We start from the raw sequence: 23,156 nt of genomic DNA, 5'->3' as shown, positions 1-23,156 counted from the left end.
ATTCGCGGACAGCTTTCTCTCCGCATGAAATTCCCTGTATGCCCGCAAACCAATGAGAACGCGGGACAATGATGACGATACATACAGTAACAACAGAGCATAGGCGCCAAAGCTGTTGTGGATCCGCTGTTGTAAGAAAATTACCGTTATTTGGCAAATAAATAAATGACAGTTACTTACCTATAACCAAAATATTATCATGTAAGCTTTATGGTACACCTCAAATAATGTAATTTATAGTAATTTATAGTCTTATTATTTATTAGCGAGTCCTCGAATGGCTTGGGTATGCAGGGCATTCGCAGCTTAAATGGACCGCACGCCACTGCACTAAAGTACAACAGACTCGTTGTCATGTTCATGAAACCAGCCTGATATGATGTGTGCCGTGATTTGTTATCTTGCTGGAAGAAGCCATTACAAGATGCCTTATGTGATTATTTTGGTTATTTAATCATGCTCATTTGGTTTCAGGGGCATAATGTTCGTCAAGAAAATATTCCAAATACCATTACACTTTTACCACCAGCCTGAACCATTCACATAAGGCAGGATGGATACATAGAGTCATGTTGTTTACACCAAGTTGTGATCCTGCTTGACGTGTGTCCAATCTTCTACTCTCTGATTTAAGCAAGTTTGTGCTCAGTTTCCTCTTCTGAGTTGAGGGGAAACCGATGTGTTGTAACACGTTGTTTTTTTTCATTTACTTTCACCTTCCAGTCTGGCCATCCTCCTCTGGCATTTCTCACCAACAAGGTGTTTACACCCACAGAACTGCCACTCCCTGAATGTTTGTTGTCTTTCACACCATTTTCTCTAAACTGTCAAGACTGTTGAAAGTGAAAACCCCAGGAGATCAACAATTTATTTCACATTCTCATGTTTGCTTTGAAATAAAACTACAGCCACGTCGGCAGGTCCACATGTAATTTTTAAAATAACTTGGCCCAGGTTATATAATGTGGCCCAGATGCTGGACGTTTGCCATAAATTTAATTATTCAATTAAAATTAAATTAAACTATATCAGTTGAAAAGGCTTTCTGTTATTGATCAATAAATCAGTCAATACAAGTCAATAATGTTTTATATATAAATTAAGATTGATTAAGTAAGCATGGGAAACCAGTAGTTAATATTTGGAATCCATTAAAAGGACAATTTTCCAGCTTAAAAGCTGTTACAAACATTGTCTCACAATTCTAAGGCCCTGTCCCAAATGGCAAACGGCACTTCATGTGCACTTGTGGTCTTGTGGACTAACAATGGCCACCGCATGTCCGTTAAGTCCATAAGACCATAGGGTGTCCCATTTGTCATTTTAGGTTTCAGAAGAGTGCTCGCGAGCGCCCACTTTGCGGCTGATATGTGCCCTCAATTTGCACTCCACAGCAGACTTCTACCCAACAGTTAAAGAGGCGTTACATTATGAACGCGTGGACTTGAGGAAGATCGCTAGGGCCTATGGTTCCATTTAGGACACATTATGTAGAAGCATTTCAGAAATCTGTTTTACTTTGCATGATTTGTGTTCAACAGTCATGCTTTGTAATGAAGTGGTTTGCATAATAAGGATAAGTGATAGCATTTTATCCATGTATTAATGCTTACGTCCAATATTCAAAAGTTGTCAAAACTCTGCAGATCATGCGAAATAGCCATTTAGACGTAAGAGTTTTTGTCGACTTCCCTGCAGCTGTATCTACGTTTGCATAAGCGCGAGGGGAGCTTTGCTGTTGTGCGTCAAATGTGATGTGTGTGAATTGGGGAGAGATCTCTGGAGACCTTCAGGTCATGTGATTCTTCCTGTGCTGGTCTGGTGCTGATCTGCCTCTCCCTCTGTCTCTATCTCCTCAAAGGTCTTGTTCCCACAGTACACTCCTTTCTTGCTTCAGGACATACAGCAGTGTAAACAGCTGCCGTGGATCCATCTGATATCAGAAGACATCAGATTATTTTCTTTTTTGTGTCTCCAAACTTCCATGTTTTTCCATTATATTTGAAGATTCTTTCAATAGAATAGGTTACTGGGGTCTTCTAGTTTGGACAGTCCACTGTGTCGCACTAAGGGAACCACTCACATCCTTACACACCTGGCTCTTGTCACCCAAAGAGGAAAGCCCACCTACCTTGAACTTGGCTCTACTCGTTTAGCCCCTGAACCCGGGCCTGGCTGGTGTGTTCGCTCACTTTCTTCCCACATCTCTTCAAACCCACATCTGGCAGAGTTTAGGTGTGACAAGGTCCATTGAGCTTTCAGCTTATCGAATTCTATGGTTTCCTTCTGCACTTAAGGTCTCTATTTTGTGAATATGTGTGTAATTGAGAAAAAGTGAAGGTAAAAAAAGGAAACGTGTAGTCTATAAAGATAATTACCAGACCAAACACATTTCAGATGTGTTGGTCATGGATCACTGATTAACTGTATTTTTTTCCAGTTCACTATATGATGTCTTGGAGTGCCTTGAATGTTTTTCTGTATGGAAAGCTGACCGTCTTGTATCTTGTACCCTGAGACATGCGGACAACAAACAGAAATAAAGGCAGTGTTGTCTCCATGCATGCAGCTTATCGACCCCATTCAGAGAAGCGGGCCATGCTTTGCAGGAACCACAGGAAAAGAGGCACAGAAACAAACCCACCTGCTCATTTCACTTTCGCTACACGCTCCCCTACTGTCTGTGCTCTGAGAGTACATTGACCCTTCACTAAGACTGTCCAATCCTGCCTTAGCAAATGCTGACATCTGCCATATTATAATACAAGCTTTTGCTCTTGTTTAATGGAATGGAAAAATGGTATTGATCCAAATGAAATGGTCTAAGGGTATGCTCACAGTTGTCATGTTTGGTTCGATTGCTCTGTTAGTGTGGTTCATTAATAAGTGTGAACGCTGCCATCTAAACCCTGGTGCGCATCAAACAAGCGGACCGAGACGCTGAAAAGATGGGACCAAAGACATGTAAATGAACCAAAAACAGGACATGATGTCACAACATGTGACCCTTAAAAGGACAGAATGTTCAACCATTCCTGTTTTTTTCTCATCATAGTCGTGATGTTGCCCATCACAGTTCGGTACAGGCATCAGAACCACGTCTCCTCACAGCAGATCTCAGTTTGTGTGACGGAGGGATTCCTGCCGCTGTTTTGACACCTTTTCACATTTTATAAGGTCTTCACTAGTTCTTAACTGGTTAAAATACCATCATATGTAGGCTACGCACATACAATGAGCACATTTATCCCAGTACACAGCATTGTTTTGGATGTTCGGAAAAATGACGTTGTGAAATATACACAATAAAAGCCGTCTAATCAGGTTGTGAACATATCCCTATGCCTTTAGGTTTGGTCTTAAAATGCCAATGTGAACGTTAAGCAGACCAGGTTTTTTTATTCCGGACTAAGCGAACCAAACTACAGGTGTGAACACACCCTAATTTCCAGCTGAAATGAACACTAGTGGCAGTAAAACACCAATGACTTTTATTCCTTTTTACACATATTATGAGTACAGGAGCAGATTATCAATCTATAAAGACTTGTGTGCACACCTTTACTTGCAAAATACAATATTATGAGCTCAAAAGACTTTTACCATAATGCAAGATGTGTATACTAATACATTTTGACGTTTCCATCACAAAACCAACTGCATATGTTTGGCTTTTCTGACGTAGAAAACTTGCTCGTTATCTCACCTGGTACTGGTACGTATAGATGTGTCAGCCCGATCTCATCCCAAGGCGTCATATACTGACGCTTTTGACATTTCGTCTACATCCAACGCACATGGCACCCTTTAGCGTCAATATGAGACGCAGATAGATATGGGCCAGAAGGCGCCTCCTAGCGGTCTAACCCTAACCCTACCCCAGACCTAAACCTACCCATAACCGAACAAAGCTCTGTGCGTGTCATATTGACACTAAAGGGTGCCATGTGAGTTGGATGTAGACGAAATGTGAAAAGCGTTAGTATATGACGCCCTAGGATGAGAATGCGTTGGATGTGTAGAAGCAAGCTAAAATGACACGGTTGCTTCAGCAAATGTGTTTTTAGCTCACATTTGCTTTTGTTAACACTATTGGTTAGGTTTAGTGCAGGGTTAGTGTACACTTAAATGGTTTTTAGTGTAGCTGGTTATTTTCAAACGCAATAGAGCATTAACCTTTTAGCACCACTCTCCGGACATCTAATTTCTGAATGATTTGTTCAACCACTAACGTCATAAAGCATAGCTAAATTTATGTTAATCTTAATAAAACTGGGATAAAACTGATCGTGCTTTTAGCACCACTAACTGGATATTTCATTTTGAAAGCATCACGAAATGTGCAAAAAAACAACGTAATAACAGTTTTGCAGAAATGCTACACAGGCAGGTTTTCCAGTGAACACAGATAAAAAATACACTAGTGAAAAGCGTTATATTTTAGAGATTTACCAAAAAAGCTAATACAAATCTTTGAAAGGTCACAATTTATTCGAGCCCATGTAAGAATAATGCCAATCAACTATACCACTTTATGATGAGCAGGTTTTACTGACAATCTTGTGGAAATCTCCCATTCATTCCTACAGAAATTTTTCCAAGAAGATGAATGTATTAAAAACACAAAAGGGACAGGACCTATGTCTCTTTCTTTGTCTCTATGTCTCTTCCGCATCTCTCTAGCTCTTTGAAGATGGACTATCTGGCTTGCCGTTTCACTGAAATCAGAGATGCCTCTCAGTGCTCGACTTGGCCTCTGAACATATCCAGAAAGCACACACCAGGGGGATTTACAAAGCAGGAACTCTCACTTAAGGAGGTATTAAGCTGTCCCGCATAAAGAAGTTAATGGTGAGGCAGCTGGTGCCATAACGTTAGCCTCCATTGAGCTCAAAAGACAACATAAGATAAGCGGTAGATTAGCTCTTACCCACACACAGGCAGTCCGTACCAGTTACCATACATGCCCTCTGTGCTTAACTAAACACTTAGAGCCCAAGATAAATAGAGAGCATGGGAAAAGTGGTCAGCTTTTATGGACATACCAAGTTGAGATGTTGTAGTGGCCAGACTTTGAGTTTTAAGGTCATTTTAAGAGGCTGAATCTCATCCTGTCCTTTTTTTTTTTCAAGTCACTTCTAACACACACACACACACACCTGTTTTCAAGCAATGCATATTATCATTGTCTTAATCACACTACTAGTGGATTTGTAAATCTAGAAATTTAATCGCTATCATATATGCACTTTTCCACTCTTTTTGTTTTATACATAAAGAAATTAACTATTGTTTATATGTTAAAAAATTGATATGAGAAAACACTCGTTTTATTTAACATGCTCACCTCAGGCCTGACATAATAAGATCACACAAACCAGCAACCAGTTTTTTTAAAATCTTAGCCGTTATTGGACTGTTAATTATTAATGGATTGACAGTCATGATTTACAAAAAATTACATCGCTAAAACTTTTGAGTGAGGCTTCATCCGTACCAAAACCACTGTCATATCCACCTTATTTTTTTCCAACTTGGAAGTAAGCTATATACTTTGAATGTACCAGACTTCTGATTAATTAGCTGCTATAGGTAAATAACTATAAATAACTAAACAATAAAACTATTTGTGATACAAACATGTGTGTTTACTATTACGATAATGAATTCAAATAATATGACAACAAATACCAGTTTGCAATATCAAGCAGCATAGCAGGTGGATTGGTCAGTGCAATATGAAAAACTTCTGAGTGCATCTTTAAATCTTAAAAACGATTCTAGACAATTTGAAATCGATTTCCGTGTGTATGATTGTCTAGGCAGTTTATCTGATGGAGTTGTTAAGTGTGTCAGTAAGTTTGTATGTGTTGATTCTCTTAAATAGGGCACCTTGCAATGTAGAGCACATGAATATTGAATGGCATGCCTTTGGCAGACAGGGGTCACTACTGCTCTCCTCAAGACCTGCCATTGGTGCTGAGTAAAGGTGGCAGAGTGAAGACATGCTGAGAATATGATCTCTAGACGCCACTCATCGTAACAAGCCATGAGACCCAAATGCTGAGCATTTCTGTATGCAGCTGTATATTTGTGTCTACTTTATTGGGCATTTCTCTTCACTGCATGCAGTTTTTTTTACTTTTTGTTTGCTTTTGTTAATCAAGGAATAAATCAGCTGATTGGTTAACAGTTAGATTTCTATTAGTAAAAGTGGCAGGTTAACAGCAGGGTGCTTTCCAGTGTGGAAAAACGACGTGTCCATGAACAGGAACAAAACAGTTTGTAATTTTAACAGTAAAATACTGTAAAAATGGCACTGTTAAAACCTGTTAACTCTCTCCCCACAATTGACAGCATTTTCCATCATTTATGACACAACGCTTCCCCGCCATTGATGGAATTTTCCAGCAATCCGTGTTTTCACTGTTATACGGCAGGGGGGCGCTATTATGGATCTTCTGAAAGAGTATAGAATCTCTGGATGAAAACACAGCGGAAGAAGCATAAAGTGATGGAAGCATGCTTATGCACATGTAATAAACGCGATCATCAAAAATAAAACGGCATATAAATAAAAACTGGCAAACGATGCAGAATGAAATGTCGACCCAGGAAGTGGTCTAGGACTGTGAAGTGCTGGGGGTTTGACTGAAGCGATCTACTCCATCTATGTTTTGATAATCATTGTGAATCCGACCCGAGCGTAGTCTTTGACAAAATCATGTTTTTCTCAGCTTTTTGTTCAAAATGTTGCTTTTGTTTTAAACTTACCCACATTCAACTGTTGATAAAAAAATAATGCATGAAGCTATGATATATATATATATATATAATAAAAAAAAATAATAATAAAAAAAAATTAAGCAGAGGCTCTCTTCTTTTGATACAATGCATGTTCAGATATTCATAAAAGAAAAATTCTGGGGGCCATGAAAGTTTTGTGAAAGTGATTATTTCAACAAATTATTTCATGCATTATAGGCACAAATTATAATTATGCATTATATTAGTGTCACGTGTTTCCGTAACTTTCACAGATTTATTTTTTACAGTGGAGAAATAAAGACTAAGAACATAACAGCACGAAAGAGAAGAAATTTGGAAAACACTAACTTTCTCTGTACTGCACTAAAGCAGCTAAGCCTTTGCTAATCTATAGCCCTCCCCCACCTCCACCCGCCCTTTTTTCCAGATCAAAGCCACCTTCTACCTTGGGATTTGGCTCCTCAATTAGACGGATTAGTATCAAATCGAGTTTTGATTTGCTTCCCATTGTTACGTTCTCGGTGGGGTAGCAGGGCAGAGAAAAGGAGCACGTGAGTGACCCAGAAATGCTGGATGCAGTCCTGCAGAAAGAGGGGCTCCCATGGAAAGGGGCCCCCTGTTTTTGGAGGCCCCGGAAACATGCGTTAATGGCCAGTCAGAGACGTTTGTGTGGAACAAAAGGCAGCAGCTCAGCTTTTTTCCTGCTTCCCCTTTGCCTCTAGATGTGGGCAAGAGTGCTTGCCAAATGACTTTACATGAGAATTTTTCATTGGTAATTAAGGCAAAGCTTGAATGAAGAGGGTTTCTCTAATGCTGAAGTGTCTGGGCACATGTTTGTGTATGTGTTTGGATGAGTATAGTCTTCAAAGTGCACACAGCTGTGAATCTACACAAGGGATGGGCAGGTTATGTGGTGAGGTAAATTCAGTATTTTATTTGAGAAGGCCTGAATTGCTGGAAATCTGCTGACAGCACACATTGTTTCTGTTTCATTTAAAGCTTGAGTGTTGAGGACCAAAATCATTCACGCTGAGAAAGGAACACAAAACTCAGTCTTTTAATTCAGTCCAGTGCATTGTGCAATGTACAATATGTGAGTAAAGGAGTGGCAGTGTCGAAAGATTAACACAATATATATATATTGTTTATTATTTATATTGTTTACAATATAATTATTATTATTTTTTTATTTTTTTGCATTGCACAAAGACTGACCAGTAGAGGTTATAGCCAGAGCAGCTCTAGTGCTCTCTCTTTTCTAATAATTAGTCTAATAAATAGTTTTTCCCATGGGACTGTCCATGAAATTGGGTTAAAACGGGGCTTGTAAACGGAAGGGTCAGTGAAAGGAGGGCCGTTACCTTCAGAAAGTACTGATTGTCAGCCTCAGGAGGTCTAACTATAAATTATATTATTCATTTCAAATTCTTAAATTCTCAAAATCTTGTTGGACTGCTCTGCTTTAAATGCAAATAAGCTCTCTTAACGACTTGTTTATTAATAAGTAAAAAAATAAATAAAATAAACCATATAAAGCACCTTTAATTGGAATCTATTGAATTTATTTTATTCTAAATTATTGGAATTGGAGAAAAAAAACAGCCTCAGCTGCTGACAAATCTCAAATACCGACCTGTCAAGTTTGCAATTTTTACACCACTTACCCCAATTTGGGTCATTCCTAAATATGGTGTAAAAACACAATATGTGTGATTTCACTAGTTTTTAACAAGTATCAAATAAACTAAAATCGAATAAATATCCAAACCAGGTAAAAGGTTGCCGGTTTAGCCTAAATCATTCAGTAGGGACTAACTAATTAGGGGCCAAATGTTGTTTTATAGTTATCGACAAGAATATGTGACGATATACTCAGGGTTGGGAAATCAAATGTAATGAAGAATGAACCATTGGGGGAAAAAATACAATCTGGTTACAGGGTTGAATTGTGAATTATGTAATTTCCTTGATGCCAATTTTATGGAATGTATCTGACTTTCTGTACAACAAAAGTCCTGTGGTAAAATTAAATATAAAATCAGTTAATAATAGGTTAAAATGTGTTATTTTTGGTCCTATGTTAACATTTTAACACTGTTGAAACAGCTGAGAAGATGAAAATGAAGGATCAGAGAAAAGTGCCTGATATGGATGAGACTTTTGAGACATAAAGGGCACATGAGGTGAAAACAGCCAAACAACAGAGTAACCAGAAAGTATGCTGTGTCACCGTCTCAATTCACTCAACTCGACACACCCTTCTCTTTTTTCCATTTATGCTCTGTAATCTACCTTTCTTGCTCACTTCTATGCCAGCAATGACAGCATGCATTCTGGCCCTGAGAGATCCATATTTTCCTTCTTTTTTTTTTTTCTGCCTGAAACAAACAAACAGATGCTGCATACAGTGGGGTCCATTTATAATTAGATTTAAAAATGCAAAAACACCATAAAAATATCATAAATGTATAATTTATACCAGATTGCTTCTGATGGTTTAGTCCAAGTCATGGCATAAAACCTGGTAATCGTGTTCTCCGGCATGATTTGAGCATCTTAAGCTTCAATACAAGAAGAAAATCTGACCGTCTGTTCAAACATTCACATGATCAGTCACTCATTTACTTGCACTTGATTATTGACCTATATTTCTTTATTTTACATCATTTTTCTCAGTTTTAAAGTCGGCATGAAACGGAAGTTGGGATCGTCTTTTCTTCCCTATTATGACGTATGTGAAACGGTTTTTAGAACAAGAAAAAATGTAGGGCGGGGCTTGATTTTGTCCATGGAGAATTGATTGGATGGTTGTGGTTTGCTATTGGTGGATCTCTTGTGATTGACAGGTTGCCCCGCCCTCGCACCTGTAAACACATCATCAGAAAAGAGGAGAGATGTCGTAACACAAAGGAAGATATTTTGAAGAATGTCAGTAACCAAACAGTTAACTGGAACCATTGACTTCCATAGTATTTTTTTTTCCTACTATGGAAGTCAATAGTTCCAGTTAACTGTTTGGTTACTGACATTCTTCAAAATATCTTCCTTTGTGTTCAGCAGAAGAAAGAAATTCATACATTTTTGAAACAACTTGAGGGTGAGTAAAGGATGACAGAATTGTCATTTTAAAGTGAACTATCCCTTTAACCAATTAAATAAAACAAAAATTAAATGACTACTTAAATAGTCAGAACAATTGTATCTAACAGAGAGCACTGATCCAGACCTGCCTAAACGCCTCGATCCAAGTCCAGATATTACTTCCTCAAACATCTTCCTCACAATGTGAAATATTAGCATAATGCCCACCCAAAGACATATGCAAAGAGTCGAAAAAAGGAGGACAGCTTCCTGAACCTGGGAGAGTAAACGCCGGCTATACACACCTAAATAAATTGGAAATTTACACTTCAGTTTATTTTTATTTGTTTTATAGTATTTTATGTTGTCACTTCAGGACATAAAGTTGTTACAGTGAAGAAGATAAATGAAACCATTATAGCACTGCATCTAAAAGGTAAGAGAGTTTCAAAATAAAACCGTACCACTGTGAAACATTCTGGGATGCCGGTCAATCTTCTTGATCATCCGCTTTTTCAGAATTTGCCTCGGGCTCGAACTGATGTGGTAATACTAACGACATTATTAACTGTGTGTTTACAATCGCTTTAGAAGCCTTGGAAGCTGAAGCTTGCAATTATGGCAAGGGGTGTCATTTCCGACACATGCTTGAGGTGTTTGGCCAATCGCAACACACAGGATTCAGCTGGCCAATCAGAGCACTTTTCGGGAGAAGGGGCTTTGTAGAAATCAGCACAATTCAGACAGACTGTAAAGAGGTACTGCAATTATACAGTATGTGAAAAATAATGGATTTTTTTTGCATTAAAGTATGTTAACCTATTTTATTCCACCCAATAAACAAAATAGTATCATGGCCATTTTAAATGGTTCAAAATCCTAAAACTTTCTCTTTAAATTAGATTTGAATCCCAGATTTTAAATGTGGTCTCAGACTTTTGAACCGCACTGTGTGAGGATTTAGCCCAATATTCACTAAACCCCAAAGAGGAAATGACAGTAGTCTGAATGCACCTCTGCGTCCTATCTTTGTCATGCTTTTATCTGAGGCAACTCATGATCAGAGGCGCAGTGATGTAACGTCCTGCTCTGAGTAAAAGTGAAGCTGGAAAATGAGACTTGCCTGAGTGCTTGGAAGCACGCGTGCATACGGCAGACGAGACTGAAAGTACATCACTGTGTAAACAGAGGAGGACTCATCCAGTGCGTGCGTGTGTCCGCAGTGCATTACTGCAATGAGTCATCATCTACATCTGGAAAATGCTTACGAATGGTGTGCATAAGAGAGGAAGTCTCCCCAGGCCCAACCCAATGGACTACATGCACTTTATGACGTACTTGGGATTTGAAATAACGCGTCTAGCTAGTTATGTGTGCTTATTATGTCGTAGTCGCTTAATTCCCAAAATGCCATTTAAAATGAATTTATGCAAGAACATTTTAAAATCCAGACTTGTTCAGAGGAAAATAAAAAAAATTAAATCTGTGTACAGCGTCCACTAAGTACATTACCATGTACAGCGTCTTATGGAGGCTGCGAAGGCTTTAATCCAAGTTGAACTGAGAAAGCAGTGGTGGCAGGAAAACATACACTACTTCACCACAGATGCAAATCACAGAGGGTTAGTGACTAGTGAAGGGTCTTAGTGTCAGTGCTCTAAACAACTACTGTAAGCCTATAAACACTGTGTTTCAGTGTGTGTTAGAGACGAGAGAGAAACCTGATGAACCCATGGTGCTTCTAATACTGTAGTTCAAGATGTGGACAAACTCACCTTTTTAAGATGTTTATTAATCTCCATGCTGTATCATTGTTTCTTTAATAATTATTTCTGGTAACACTTTTTTTCGATGGCCCACTTTGGATATTCTACTAACTATTATTAACTTTGCAACTCCATGTCAGCTGACTCTCATTAGAGTATTAGTAGACTGTCTGCTTAATATATTCTAACTCTTTATTTTGATGCTCCCTAAAAGACATTCTACTGACTATAAGTAACTTTGCAATACGTCAATTATTCTACTAACCCGAACCCTAACCTATCAGTCTACTATTACTCTAATGAGAGTTAGTTGACATGGAGTTACTTATAGTTAGTTATACACTAGCTTTTATTTGAAATGAAAATCTTTTGTAAGATTACAAATGACTTTACTAAATATCCCATAAAAAAGAAACACACAAAAAAACAATGGATGGAAATGTTTAAAATTCAAAAAATGTGCATAAAAAAATGTATGTGCTCAATTAATGTGGATAAATTTTTATCTGATAAGAAAACAAATGCATAAACTACGATGGAAACACATTTACCAAATAAATTACTCGATGTGCATCAAATAAAGTGATTTGCACGATGGAACGGCATAAATGGACAAACCAGCAGACCAATTTTATTGCACAGCATCTTAAATGCTGTTTTGGTCATTATGAAATGCTTTAGCCAAAGTCTGTCGTCAAAATGGTTTGACATACAGTACTTACCTTCCAGAAATGTCTTACACGACTGCGTTCTCAAACGGTAGGTATCCGCCTCAGAACGCAAACTAACATGACAGCGTTTATTGTGTTTCATCTGCGTGCTCTAAAACGCAAGTCATTATATATATTATATATGAAAAAAGACCCACAGTGGCTTCTCCTACTGCAGTAACTTCCATTTTTCTTAGAGATATTTGGCGCCAGTTTATCAGGATGTGACCATTTTGTTCAACTCCCTGGATGGAGACGCTGCTTTATTCACAAATGTTTTATGCAATATTCCAGTTCTGCACACAAATTAAATTCGCAACTTTGGATGGAAACATAGCTACTGTCACTTTTCATCAATTTATTTGTATAAAAAAATAACAAAAAAATTTATTTTTTATTTTTATATATAGATGCTGTATGGATATTTTAATGGTATTCTACAAATAACAATACTGCAACACGATAATAAAATTGCATAAAATGATAAAATGGCCCTTTTAACCACCTTTTGCAGTTCTATGTACTTTTAAGTTTATGTAGCACTATGATTGGTGGAATTATATGATCATGCTCCTCTGGTACTTTCATCAGGAACTCCATTAGTGAGGTCTGTGGTGGTCATGTGTGAGTAGTGATGTGGTCATGCTGAGGTCAGGACTGTGGCGAGACACATGCCTGATCACCTTAATGATTTATTCTATCTCAGTTGCGGCTCAAGCAGCTGTGCTTAGACATTACGTGTGTCATATAGTCCATACTAAGGGTAGGATGTAAAAGAGCAAACAGAAAACATCACTGTTTAAGATAGAATCTTAGTAATGTTTATGAAGCGATTGACTCATCGGTTAGCTTCAGTAGCATCAGTATCCTGTTGCGTGTGCAAAGTGAAAGTGGGAGAGGAACCATGTTCCCCTGCATGGATGACAGGTGTCTGGCCCAGCTGATGTTTCTCAGCTATCAGCCACATGAAGGAAGACAAATATTCATCAACCCTTATCACATCCTGCCTATGTTTGTCTAAAGATTTTAAATCAGAGAGAAACATTCAGTGTTTGTTGCTCAGAAGTGTGTCTGTGCAGGATGACTACGTCAAGCGAAGGAGAACTGGCCTTCTTCTGTTGTGTCCCTTTTTCCAGAGTCCAAATGGAACTTATCTCTGTGTGTGCGTCTCTTTTGCTCACCAAGACTGCATTTATTTGGGTCGCATTTAAGGCTCCATTAAAATACAGTAAAACAGTAATATTGTGAAATATTATTACAATTTAAAATGACTGTTTTCTCTGAATAGATTTCAAAATGTAATTTATTCCTGTGATCAAAGCTGAATTTTCAGCATCATTACTCCAGTCTTCAGGCTCATGATTCTTCAAAAATCATTCTAATATGTTGATTTGCTGTTCAAGAAATATGAAAGAATTTTAATTATTCCAAGAGTTTGACCGGTATAGTGTGTGTATATAAACTGTGAAGTTTATTGAAGGAAATGTACATGAATTTGTGAATGTATTAGTATTTGGTTTGTCCTTTTCTTTAATGACATCAGCACTCAAGCTTGCATGAACAATAACTGACCTTTTTTTGTTCTAAATTTTCCAAAAGCCTGCAACTTTATTTCCAGGATTTAATAATTATTTATATTTGAATCCCAGATTTTCAATGTTGCTTCAGACTTTTGGACCCCATAGTGCATATATATTTCTTTATAGTGTATATTTGTAGTTCGTTCACATTCATACCGTTAATATTCAGTTAATCTGTCAGAGAAACGTTGTGTGATTTTCCTGAAATGTTCTTTTTGGTGGCTTTTTAACGTGAGTAATGTGGCTGGAGATGGAAAAAAGGCTTCCTAGATACTTCTGATGGTATTTGTTCTTCACTGAGGTTAAAAGTTGTTAGAACACAGAGCAGTCACTGTTTTTTTTTCTTTACTACACTGTTTGTACTCTGATTCCCTTTCAAAAACTACTCTCAATGCTGTGCTATGTGCTACGGGAAAACATCTTTGTTTGACCGGTTGTGAAGTATGTGTGGCAAACAAGCCAAGAACTTGACTTTAAATAACCTCTGACGATGACGTCACTGGAACGCACTCTCGTGAAAGGCTATAAATAGACGTGAAACAGGTGCGCCTTCAGGTTTCTTTGTCTTCAGAGACTACATTGTGTGTGTGTGTGTGTGTGTGTAAAAACTACCGCTCTATCTGTTCACTTTGTTAGGAGTTAGAGTTCCAGTTGTCAGTGTGCAGAATCTTTCTCAGTGTGAAAAAACAGAAAAAGAGAACATCATGTCACAAACAATCAGGAGATGCGTGCCGCCCTATTCACGGCCCATCCCTGGTACCAAACTCATGACACACATGACACACATCTCATCTTACCGCAGATAGCCTACTGAATAAGGACAACACTTTTTTCTCAGCATCTGACAAAAGGGTCACCAGCTTTCACACATATCTTTCAAAATAATAGTGTAATCAGAAAAACAGAGAATTGCATTTGTTGTTGTTTCTTTGACTGCACACTATGCGACTCTATGGTTGACTCTATATTTACTATTCGCCGATCACAGTTGTTCTGCTGAAGCTCATTCGGCACCTGTACATTTCCGCACTCGTTTGACTTGCGCCTGGCGCTGAGGTAAAGTTGGAGTGCGCATCTGAAAAGTCTCACGTTTTTTGTGGTCTTAAAGAGCGTTTTAAAAAACGCAATTCTTCCCTGCTTGATGCCCCAGTTTCGCCTTCAGGACTGTTTGGGGGACTCAGTAAACACTGTCGGGAGCAGATTCCGGGAGGCAAAAGGCATAAGCAGGGTTTCATCAAGTTTCTCTCCCGCCATACTCAAGGGGAAGGGCTGTCGGCCACCCAGCCCCAATCCGGTCCGGCTCCTAAGCGGAGAGAGGCACAGAAGCAGAGTGTGGCGAGTCGCACTCCCCCTTGTTAAGACTGGGGACCGGCTCGCCATGCTCAGCAGCCTAAAGTGAGGCCGGATTCGAGAATCATCATTTCTGCAAAGAAAAAGTCCTACGTTTTTTGCACCCAAGACCATGCCTCCGGTGTTTCAGGGGCCAGCGGTTTCCAGTGAAATGTTGTTCTATTGCTTTCTGCTATCTTCCAGGACACAGAACATTTAACATCACCCAAACAAGACCAAGTATCAGAATTAGTACCCCTTTCAGAGAAGTTGGCAGTGCGGAAACTACTGCCAAGTATCTCTCCTGGGTCCTAAAAACAGTAAAAAAAAGGTTACAGAATACAGTTTGCACACCGCCCTCCGCGTTTAAACGGCCTGATTTTCACTACCGTGAAACCGGAGAAGACGCATTTGCTGTCACAAGATGGGGGTTGCGTTCAATTTTAGATCTTCGTGGACTGAAGCGTTCTCTCCGAACATACTAGTTCAAGATGATTGTGTCGCAAATCCAACACAAAGATTGGTTTGTCACAGGCAATCTCAGGGACGCATGTTTTCATATAGAAAACACAGGAAGATCCTGAGGTTCACTTTCAGGGGACATTCTTGAATACCTCATGCCTGATCACACCCCTCAATGGAGTTTAATGCAATATATTGACCTCACCCTTCGGATAAGTGGCTCGTCCTTTACTGTGGGCTTTGTGGATGAGGGATCCTACGAGCTCACAGCACCCCCTCAGCCTGAGCTTCACATCAGTCTCGCTGAACCTGAGCTTCTTCACGTCAGGCCTGGCGAGCCTGAGCTTCTTCACGCCAGTCCAGTCCTGCCGAGCCTGAGTTTCTTCACGTCAGTCCTGCCGAGCCTGAGTTTCTTCACGTCAGTCCTGCCGAGCCTGAGTCTGTTCACGTCAGTCCTGCCGAGCGAGAGGCTGTTCACGTCATGCCTGCCGAGCCTGAGTCTGTTCACGTCATGCCTGCCGAGCCAGAGGCTGTTCACGTCATGACTGCCGAGCCAGAGGCTGTTCACGTCATGACTGCAGAGCCCGAGGCTGTTCACGTCATGCCTGCCCAGCCAGAGACTGTTCACGTCATGCCTGCCCAGCCAGAGACTGTTCACGTCATGCCTGTGTCTTTGGATAAGATACTCGCTGCACCTGAGACAGTTCCGGGTGATACAGCGCTCATGATAGCCACCACAGCTATTTTGTGTGTGTGTGTAGACAGGACACACATCGGCTCCAGCCCACAAGCTCTCACCCAAGTTAGCTGCCACGCCTGAGAGTTCGTCTCCGGCCAAGTTGGCCACCGCCACACCTGAGAGATCATCTCCGGCCAAGATGGCTGCCGCCATGCCTGAGAGTTCGTCTCCACCCAGGATGGCTGCCCTTCCAGAGTCTCGTCCCGCCATGTCCGCCCTGCCAGAGTCTCGTCCCGCCGAGACCGCCGCCATGCCCGTGTCTTCGGACAAGATGGCCGCCTTTACATCTGTGTCTACACCTGTGTCTTCGGACAAGATGGCCGACTCCACGCCTGTGTCTTCGGACAAGACGCCTGTGTCTTCGGACAAGATGGCCGACTCCACGCCTGTGTCTTCGGACAAGATGGCCTTCTCTACATCTGTATCTACGCCTGTGTCTTCAGACAAGATGGCCGACTCCGCACCTGTGTCTTCGGACAAGAGGGCCGCCTCTACACTTGTGTCTACGCCTGTGTCTTCAGACAAAATGGCCGCTATGGGGGCGCTATGGGGGCGCTATGCCGCGCTTTGGGTGTTGTTTCTTGTTCCTGTCTTTTGTCTGTCTTGTGATCCCCTGGTTTTAGTCTTGTGATCCTGCCATGTGTTCCCTTGTCTGTTGTGTCATGTTTTAATTTGCATTTATTGTTAATTGTTCACAGGTGTCCCTTGTCTTGTCATTAGTATTGTGTGTATTTAAGCCCTCTTGTTTGCCCTGTGTCTTTGTCGAGTATTGTTTGTTCTATGCCCTAGCTCCGGTATCTTGTTTTCCTAGTCTTTGTTCGTGTTCATGTTTTAGTTTAGAATTTCCATGCCTTGTCATGTTTTTATGTTTATCTTCTGTTGTAAATAAATTGCGTTTGGGTCCTCACCTCAACTTGCCTCCAGTGGAATCAGTCGTCACACATTGTCCCAAATCTGACATTCATATGTGTTTTATGATTTATTTGAATTTCACTTCAAGTTTCGTTAATTTTGTAGTTCTTTTTATTAATATATCTATATATTTTTTATTTTTTATTTAAGTTTTAGGTTTAGTTATTTTAGTTCATCAAGTTAAACTAAATGAAAATGAGGAATGTTGCTTTGGCAAAAAGTTTCACAAGTTTTTCTTGATATTTTATGTCATTTCCATTAACATTTATTTTATTTTTTATTGTTTTAGTTTTAGTTAACTATAACCCTGTCTCAAACCACCCAAACTTTTGGTCAATACTGTATTGGATCTTTTGTCATTTTTCATGAAAGTCCTGTTGAGGTCGAAGAAAGATAGACATATGGGTTTGGAACAAAATGAGGGTGAGTAAACGATGATGGGGTAAATTATTTTTAGGTGAACTATCATTTGGAACTGGTTGGTAATGTTGAATCCATTGTCATTTGACCATTTATTTCGCACGGTTTCTATTTTTTTGCCTTTTAGCTTAAACAGTTCCACTGGGTTCTGACACAGAGGGCAAAGCTTTGAAGGCACCCCTTCAAGACATGAGCTCATTGACTTCCTTTCCCACCCATTTCCACATACACTGGCAGTAAAATAATGTCATTATTGTATTCCTCAGCCCAACGGCATCAAAGACTCATTAAATAATGTGATTATTACCTCATTGGCAAGTGAGAAAAGGTGAGGTATATAGGAGACTTTGATGACTGAAGCAAGCATTAATGAACACAAAATGATTTGTTGGTGCTTCCAGGCCTGCTGGTACATAAATGTTTATAGAGCTGAGAATGAGCCTCAGAGAGAGAATAAAACAGCCTGTAAACAACAGAGGCCGGGAAGAGTCTGGCACACCTCTCAGCGCTTCACCTTTACAAGAAAATGTGACCATGGCTTTATACTCCGCAACTCATCCAAGCTCAGCATGTTGACGTGAAGGGAGATCCATAGGAATTGTGCACAATGTGAGGTTAATAGCTGTGCTTCTCAACTAGAGGGCTACAACCTGAAAATGCTTCACAGTCTGTTTAGGAAAAAAAATAAAAAATACAATGTCAAATAACTCTGAATAGGTTGGACAGCAAAAATTAATAGACTTATGGACTTTTAACTCTTTCCCCATCAGTGTTTTGCAAAAAAAGTTGGCCGCCAGCATTTTTGATCATTTTCACAAAACTTTCATGGTCACCAGAATATTTGTATATATTGAATATCTGAACTGAACTGAACATGAAATATCAAAAGAAAAGTGTTATTCTAGCTTCATGCATTATTTTTTTATTTTTAACACTTGAATGTGGATAAGTTTAATAAAAAAAGCAACATTTTGAGCACAAAGCTGAGAAAATCACGTTTTTGTCAAAGACTACTCCCAGATCTGATTCAGAATGATGATCAAAACATAGATGGAGTAGATTGAGTCCATCAACACCTCCAAAGCTTCACAATCATACCCTTCCTAGGTCGACATTTCATTCAGTAATGTTGGGCAGTTTTGATTTATATGCTGTTTAATGTTGATGATCGCCTTTTTTTGCATATGCTATCGCTTGTTTCTGCTTCTTTTCTGCCTGTGCTTTGATGCAGAGATTCTGTACCCTTTTAGAAGATGTGTCATAGCGCTGTATAATGATAAAAACATGTAAAGCTGAAAAATTCAGTCAATGGCGGCGAAAGAGTTAAAAGAGTTAACCTATATCTTTTGCTGTTAAAGTCAAAGGCCGTGCATCCAATAAAACTCATCTGTTCATCTGTCACTTGGTAGAAGCCAAAGTAGACATATGCCAACACTGACAGTTTGAGTGCAAGCACTCATCCTCTAAAACCATGAACAAATCTCCACAAGGTAAAAGAAAATACAACCCAGACAACTTTAAATACAGGTTTACATGCAGAATAAACACAGTTTGTGCTGACATTTGTGCTTTGTGCAGTGCATTATTGGTTGCTGAGAGCACGAAACCTTTGAATTTCAAGTGATGTTTACAAACCAAAAACTCTGCAGTTCATGGCATTATTAAAGTGCCCTATTATGCTATTTTAAAGGTTCCTAATTTTTTGGAGTCTCCTACAATAGGTTTATGTATCTGTAATGGAAGCAAGCTTGTAGGAGCTGTGCGAGTAAACCTCACTAACCTGGCCTCAAGAGGCACACTTGTGACTGACGCTAGAGACCGTGGGCCTCATTTATAAAATATGTGTACACACAGATCTTAGAGTGTTCATACTCTTAAATCCATGCCAACACATTTTGATGGTCTTTGGTCTTTGACATGGAAAAGTGTTTTGTGCCACATCAGCAGAGATTTGGAGTACTGGAGGTATTTGAAAATATAAGCAACTCTTGCCACTCGCCATTCTCATGTAAAGGATTTGGACGCTGACTGGTGCTCTTTTATATGTTAATGACATTAATTATGCGGTATTTACAAGGCGGAGATCTAAAACCATTCAGCTGCGCACAACTTCAAGATCATTTGCGCTAAAAAATGTTTTACAGTGTACAGTGTATGCCGTTTTTTTCTCTGAATAACACGTTTGAGAAATGATCGTAAGATCAAATGTAGGGCTGTTTCTACGCAACATTTTATAAATGAGGCTCTAGGTCTTTAGTGTCTTTGCTTGCACACCCACCTCCCATGCCGGAGACGGCAGTTCAAATCCCGCTCGGAGCGGGCTGAGAAGGACCAGTTACACATCCAAGGTCAAAAACACTTTTATTTTCTCAGAATATTGACTGCATCATCATGTGTTTTCTCACAGTGTCTGAAATGGTTCGATAAAGGATTCGGTCTCTCTAAACCCTTCCCTTCTGAGAGCTTCCTCTGCACTGATTGGTCTACCGCTTACAGCGCGTGTCACTTATTACCATATCTGAATTTCAGCTCCGGAGGCTTCCTCAGCACTTGATACACAATGATACGAACAATAACAATGGTGTCGGTTTTATCATATCGATTTGAGCATGAGTCCTCATCCTTCAGAAGTGCATGCAAGTGGATTTGCCTTTGCAGTGCAGAAAGCAGCATCTTCTCCATATATCAACAACATGAACCAAACTCTTTGAGGCTTCAGCTACAACTACAGTGTTTGAGGGCGAGGCAAAGTAGACATTGTTCGCAGGCAACCAATGAAGACTGGAACCAATGAAGACATAGCCTGGAATTATGCAAATTTGTAACAAACCTACTGCATGTTGGTTCAAGCAGGACGTAAGACTGGAATTACTGACGACTCGTTTCAGGCATTACAGAATTGGTTCTTTCTTTTGGTAGAAAATTCCATTCATCAAGCACTGATCTTTGAAACTTTTCAGACTTATTACATTCACAAACAGCTATACCCTACACAAAAGGTAATATCTGAAAAAGCATAATAGGGACACTTTAATACATTTCATTGTTTGATTTTAAGGATATTTTTGTTCACTTCTGGTACAATTGTGGTACTGTGTTGGGTCAACACATGATTTCCATCTAAACTAGTTGACAACCACTGTTTTATAGCTCATTCGGTGGTCAGTAAGCTGTCATCAGTGTCTTGATGCACATATGGACACTTTTAAAATGTGTGACCTGATTTAAGGTCTACAGAGGCTCATAAGCGTTTGTCACTCTGCAACCAACATCTTATGATGTTTGGCCAATGACCTACAATTTCTGCTGCTACTTCTCTGACATGAAACTTTAGAATTTTTTTCAAAGAGCTGTTTCGACTTATACTTAATAACATTTATTGTGTGAGTTGTCAATCTTCAGCATTTCCTGAACCTTTCGGCTTGCACCAGACCACATTAAATTTGCAATTCAATTTAAAACGTGGTTGTCATCACCTATTTCAATATTTGCTGGGAAGAGCCCTAGATAATTAAATAATAATGCTAATAAAAAAGACACTTGTGGCAGACGAATAAATCAGTGAAAAAACAAAAACTGTAACTTAATAAGCCAATTTACTGGTAATGACCAGGAGCTCCTGTGAGAGAGGGTGGGACCAAAGCATTTTGTCATATGGCTGATGGTTAAGAATCAACACCTCATTTGAATGTTTCCCATGTTGTTAGAGAAACTCTCTCTCCAAAAAAAAAAAAAAAACCTTTTCTCACAATCCTGTTTATTTAATTGATGCCAAATTATATAAACACTGAGTGCGTACTTAAACCACAATATTATGTTCATGTTATTCACAGTGTTTAGCTACCATGGAAACACAATATATTGTGTGACGTGTCAATATTAATTAATGTCTATAGACATGAAAGCTAGACAAGTATGTTTTACAGTTTCATTGTAACATTAATGCCATATCAGAAGAGTATTAAAGGGGTCATGTGATGCTTTTTAATGTTTTCCTTTTCCTTTAGTGTGTAATATATCTGTGGGAGTCTATGAGCTTTGTAAATTTACAGATCTAATACATGCACAAACAAAGGAATTTATTCTATTTGACAGAGAACACTGATCCAGACCTCGATTGAAGTCCAGATATTACAAACGTCCAATGGTGAGACGATACGTCATGGGTGGGTGATGTCATGACCAGGAAAGCATAAAAGCATATCTGGAATGACTGCCGTTAGCTTCATGCAAGCAAGTCAATCACAGTAATGAAGGAAGTATGACAGAGTGAGCGTCTCGCTCAATACCCAAACCGCCATGCTTACAAGTGCCTGCATGTGTGAATACAGCAAAACTAAGACATAAGAACTTGCGAACCCGGGGCAGAGCCCAGGTCCAGGTTGCAAAACCTCACAAATGAAAGTGGAGAGGACCAGCCCGCCACATCTCAGCCATCTTGATGGAACACCCTTGAGCTGCTATACTTCTAGTAGAATGTGCTCAGACAGCCATGGGTAAAGGCTGGCCAGAGACCTCATAAACAAGAAAAATAGCCTTGACTATCAATTATTGACTATTGTCAGCTCGGACCCTGGAAGCCCTTTCTTAGGCGATCCAAAGCAGACAAACAGCCGATCCGTTTTCCTCCACAGGGCTGCTCAGTAGACAGAAGCATCCAGTGCTCTCACCGGATACACAAGGTTCAGCTTCTTCTGGTCGTGTTCTCTGAGGGGTGGAGGGCAAAAGTCTTGCAAGACTATAGGCCGCGACATATTGGTTGGTACCTTAGGGACATAGCCCAGTTTTGGATATAAGAATGCCTTGACTATCCCTGCTGCAAACTCCAGGCATTTAGGGGACACCGACAGGTCGTTTAAGAGATGTGATGGCTAGAACAAATGTCTTAAGGGTAAGAAACTTTTCTGGATCAGTCTCAATGGGCTCGAAGCGATCCGCAGATAATACCTCTAGCACGATGGCCAGATCCCAGGCTGGAACTCTGATCCGGCTTGCAGGCCTCAGCCTCAAAGTACCATGGAGGAAACGTGTCATCAAAGCTATGGCCATCACGTACACCTTCAGTGTGGAAGAACGATACTGCAGAAACTCCAGCATTGAACCAACCAGGAAGTTAACTGGGTCCCATTGTCACATTCTGCACCATGAAGTGAACCCTCTCCATTTTATTGCATACAGTTTTTTCGTGGAGGGAGCTCTTGAGTGAAGTATGGTCTCAACAACCTCAGTTGAAACACCTGTCTATAAGTTGGGCCCCCTCAGAGGCCAAATCCACAGCTTCCATAGCTTTGGGCGAGGGTGATGGATCGTGCCTGAGACAGAAGTTCCCTCCTGAGCAGAATCTTTGGTACCCTGGAATGTATACTGCTCTCAGAGAGAGCAGCTCCCC

This window comes from Rutilus rutilus, assembly GCF_951802725.1.
Source record: "Rutilus rutilus genome assembly, chromosome: 17".
Taxonomy (NCBI): domain Eukaryota; kingdom Metazoa; phylum Chordata; class Actinopteri; order Cypriniformes; family Leuciscidae; genus Rutilus; species Rutilus rutilus.
Note: the sequence above shows the minus strand (reverse complement) of the source record.